Source organism: Oncorhynchus gorbuscha, unplaced genomic scaffold (assembly GCF_021184085.1).
Source record: "Oncorhynchus gorbuscha isolate QuinsamMale2020 ecotype Even-year unplaced genomic scaffold, OgorEven_v1.0 Un_scaffold_985, whole genome shotgun sequence".
In the NCBI taxonomy this organism is placed as follows: domain Eukaryota; kingdom Metazoa; phylum Chordata; class Actinopteri; order Salmoniformes; family Salmonidae; genus Oncorhynchus; species Oncorhynchus gorbuscha.
In genome coordinates this window covers 20,001-25,000 of record NW_025745907.1, presented here as the reverse complement: position 1 = coordinate 25,000, position 5,000 = coordinate 20,001, and the positions used below count along the sequence as shown (strand labels likewise).

Sequence of the window (5,000 nt, the reverse complement as noted above, 5' to 3'; positions counted from 1 at the left end):
TGGTGGAGAAGAGGGTCCTGGCCCTATCCGGGAAACCTCCCTTCCTCACACAGCTCCACTCCTGCTTCCAGACCATGGTAAACACACACACACACACACACACACACACACACACACACACACACACACACACACACACACACACACACACACACACACACACACACACACACACACACACACACACACACACACACACACACACACACACACACACACACACACACACACACACACACACATGACTTGATGTGACTGAGTCAGTCTGTAATGACTTGATGTGTTGGTGATGAGACTGAGTCAGTCTGTAATGACTTGATGTGTTGGTGATGAGACTGAGTCAGTCTGTGATGACTTGATGTGTTGTGACTGAGTCAGTAGGTGATGACTTGATGTGTTGGTGATGAGACTGAGTCAGTCTGTGATGACTTGGTGTGTTGGTGATGTGACTGAGTCAGTAGGTGATGACTTGGTGTGTTGGTGATGAGACTGAGTCAGTCTGTGATGACTTGATGTGTTGGTGATGTGACTGAGTCAGTAGGTGATGACTTGGTGTGTTGGTGATGAGACTGAGTCAGTCTGTGATGACTTGATGTGTTGGTGATGTGACTGAGTCAGTAGGTGATGACTTGATGTGTTGGTGATGAGACTGAGTCAGTCTGTGATGACTTGATGTGTTGTGACTGAGTCAGTAGGTGATGACTTTGTGTGTTGGTGTTGTGACTGAGTCAGTCTGTGATGACTTGGTGTGTTGGTGATGTGACTGAGTCAGTCTGTGATGACTTCATGTGTTGTGACTGAGTCAGTAGGTGATGACTTGGTGTGTTGGTGTTGTGACTGAGTCAGTCTGTGATGACTTGGTGTGTTGGTGATGTGACTGAGTCAGTCTGTGATGACTTCATGTGTTGTGACTGAGTCAGTAGGTGATGACTTGGTGTGTTGGTGATGTGACTGAGTCAGTCTGTGATGACTTGATGTGTTGGTGATGAGACTGAGTCCATCTGTGATGACTTCATGTGGTGTGTTGTGACTGAGTCAGTAGGTGATGACTTGGTGTGTTGGTGATGTGACTGAGTCAGTAGGTGATGACTTGATGTGTTGGTGTTGTGACTGAGTCAGTCTGTGATGACGTGATGTGTTGTGACTGAGTCAGTAGGTGATGACTTCATGTGTTGTGACTGAGTCAGTAGGTGATGACTTGGTGTGTTGGTGTTGTGACTGAGTCAGTCTGTGATGACTTCATGTGTTGTGACTGAGTCAGTAGGTGATGACTTGGTGTGTTGGTGTTGTGACTGAGTCAGTCTGTGATGACGTGATGTGTTGTGACTGAGTCAGTAGGTGATGACTTGGTGTGTTGGTGATGTGACTGAGTCAGTAGGTGATGACTTGATGTGACTGAGTCAGTCTGTGATGACTTGATGTGACTGAGTCAGTAGGTGATGACTTGGTGTGTTGGTGATGTGACTGAGTCAGTCTGTGATGACTTGATGTGTTGGTGATGTGACTGAGTCAGTAGGACTGATGACTTGATGTGTTGGTGATGTGACTGAGTCAGTAGGGGATGACTTGATGTGTTGGTGATGTGACTGAGTCAGTAGGGGATGACTTGGTGTGTTGGTGTTGTGACTGAGTCAGTAGGGGATGCCTTGGTGTGTTGGTGATGAGACTGAGTCAGTAGGTGATGACTTGATGTGTTGGTGATGAGACTGAGTCAGTAGGTGATGACTTGGTGTGTTGTGACTGAGTCAGTAGGTGATGACTTGATGTATTGGTGATGATGACTGAGTCAGTCTGTGATGACTTGATGTGTTGGTGATGTGACTGAGTCAGTCTGTGATGACTTTATGTTTGTGACTGTCAGTAGGTGATGACTTGGTGTGTTGGTGTTGTGACTGAGTCAGTAGGTGATGACTTGGTGTGTTGGTGTGATGTGACTGAGTCAGTAGGTGATGATGACTTGGTGTGTGAGTGTGACTGAGTCAGTCTGTGATGACTTGATGTGTTGGTGACTGAGTCAGTCTGTGATGACTTTGATGTGTTGTGACTGAGTCAGACTGAGTGTGATGATTTGATGTTGGTGTGTTGGTGATGTGACTGTGAGACTGAGTCAGTCTGTGATGACTTGATGACTGAGTCAGTCTGTGATGACTTGACTTCAGTAGGTGATGACTGTTGATGTGACTGAGTCAGTGATGACTTGGTGTGTTGGTGATGTGACTGAGTCAGTCTGTGATGATGACTGAGTGATGTGTTGGTGATGTGACTGAGTCAGTAGGTGATGACTTGATGTGTTGGTGATGTGACTGAGTCAGTGATGACTTGATGTGTGAGTGTGATGACTTGATGTGACTGAGTCAGTAGGTGATGACTTGATGTGTGTTGGTGATGTGACTGAGTCAGTAGGTGATGACTTGTTGGTGATGTGTGAGTCAGTCTGTGATGACTGATGTGATGTGACTTGAGTTGGTGATGTGACTGAGTCAGTAGTGATGACTTGTCTGTGATGACTGTTGTTGTGATGAGACTGAGTCTGAGTCAGTCTGTGATGACTTGATGTGTTGGTGTGTGACTGAGTCAGTTGATGACTTGTGTTGTGACTGAGTCAGTGATGACTGAGTGTTGGTGATGTGACTGAGTCAGTCTGTGATGACTTGATGTGTTGATGTGATGTGACTGAGTCAGTAGGTGATGACTTGATGTGTTGGTGATGTGACTGAGTCAGTCTGTGATGACTTGATGTGTTGTGACTGAGTGACTGAGTCAGTAGGTGATGACTTGGTGTGTTGTGACTGAGTCAGTAGGTGATGACTTGGTGTGTTGGTGATGTGACTGAGTCAGTAGGTGATGACTTGGTGACTGTTGGTGACTGAGTCAGTCAGTCTGTGATGACTTGATGTGTTGGTGATGAGAGTCAGTAGGTGATGACTCTGAGTCAGTCTGTGATGACTTGATGATGTGACTGAGTCAGTGATGACTGACTGAGTCAGTAGGTGATGACTTGGTGTGTTGGTGATGTGACTGAGTCAGTAGGTGATGACTTGGTGTGTTGGTGATGTGACTGAGTCAGTAGGTGATGACTTGATGTGTTGGTGATGTGACTGAGTCAGTAGGTGATGACTTGATGTGTTGGTGATGTGACTGAGTCAGTCTGTGATGACTTGATGTGTTGGTGATGTGACTGAGTCAGTCTGTGATGACTTTATGTGTTGTGACTGACTGTCAGTAGGTGATGACTTGGTGTGTTGGTGTTGTAGGTGATGACTGAGTCAGTAGGTGATGACTACTTTGGTGTGTGTTCAGTGATGTGACTGAGTCAGTCTGTGATGACTTGGTGTGTTGTGACTGAGTCAGTCTGTGATGTGACTGAGTCATGTGATGATTTGAGTGTTGTGACAGTAGTCTGTGATGACTTTGACTGAGTCAGTTGATGACTGAGTCAGTCAGTAGGTGATGACTTTTGTGTTGGTGATGTGACTGAGTCAGTAGGTGATGACTTGATGTGTTGGTGATGTGACTGAGTCAGTAGGTGATGACTTGATGTGTTGGTGATGTGACTGAGTCAGTCTGTGATGACTTGATGTGTTGTGACTGAGTCAGTAGGTGATGACTTGGTGTGTTGTGACTGAGTCAGTAGGTGATGACTTGGTGTGTTGGTGATGTGACTGAGTCAGTAGGTGATGACTTGGTGTGTTGTGACTGAGTCTGAGTCAGTAGGTGAGGTGATGACTTGTGATGACTTGTTGGTTTTGTGACTGAGTCAGTCTGTGATGACTTGATGTGTTGGTGATGAGACTGAGTCAGTAGGTGATGACTTGATGTGTTGTGACTGAGTCAGTCTGTGATGACTTGATGTGTTGTGACTGACTGAGTCAGTAGGTGATAACTTGATGTGTTGTGACTGAGTCAGTAGGTGATGACTTGATGTGTTGGTGATGAGACTGAGTCAGTCTGTGATGACTGACTTGTCTGTGATGACTTGGTGATGTGACTGAGTCAGTATGTGATGACTTGATGTGTTGGTGATGTGACTGAGTCAGTGTTGGTGAGGTGATGACTTGATGTGTTGATGACTTGATGTGTTGGTGATGTGACTGAGTCAGTCTGTGATGACTTGATGTGACTGAGTCAGTAGGTGATGACTTGATGTGTTGGTGTTGTGACTGAGTCAGTAGGTGATGACTGAGTGTCTGTGATGACTGAGTCTGAGTCTGTGATGACTTGATGTGACTGAGTCCGAGTCAGTCTGTGATGACTTGATGTGTTGTGACTGAGTCAGTAGGTGATGACTTGGTGTGTTGATGACTGAGTCAGTAGGTGATGACTTGGTGTGATGTGACTGAGTCAGTCTGTGATGACTTGATGTGTTGGTGATGTGACTGAGTCAGTCTGTGATGACTTGATGTGTTGGTGATGTGACTGAGTCAGTCTGTGATGACTTGATGTGTTGGTGATGTGACTGAGTCAGTCTGTGATGACTTGATGTGTTGGTGATGTGACTGAGTCAGTCTGTGATGACTTGGTGTGTTGGTGATGTGACTGAGTCAGTCTGGTGATGACTTGATGTGTTGTGACTGAGTCAGTAGGTGATGACTTGATGTGTTGAGTGTTGTGACTGAGTCAGTAGGTGATGACTTGGTGTTGTTGAGTGAGTGTGATGACTTGATGTCTGAGTCAGTAGGTGATGACTTGGTGTGTGATGTGACTGAGTCAGTAGGTGATGACTTGATGTGTTGTGACTGAGTCAGTCATGACTTGATGTGTTGTGACTGAGTCAGTGGTGATGACTTGATGTGTTGTGACTGAGTCAGTAGTGATGACAGACTAGGTGATGACTTGGTGTGTTGTGACTGAGTCAGTAGGTGATGACTTGATGTGACTGAGTCAGTAGGTGATGACTTGGTGTGTTGGAGTCAGTATGATGACTGAGTGACTGAGTCAGTAGGTGATGACTTGATGTGTTGGTGAGTCAGTAGACTGAGAGTCAGTAGGTGATGACTTGA

The 5,000-nt window shown here is 45.8% G+C and overlaps 1 pseudogene; it reads left to right on the top strand.

Moving 5' to 3' along the window:
• LOC124020917 overlaps positions 1-5,000 on the top strand; it is a 115,030-nt pseudogene that overhangs the window by 92,728 nt on the left and 17,302 nt on the right.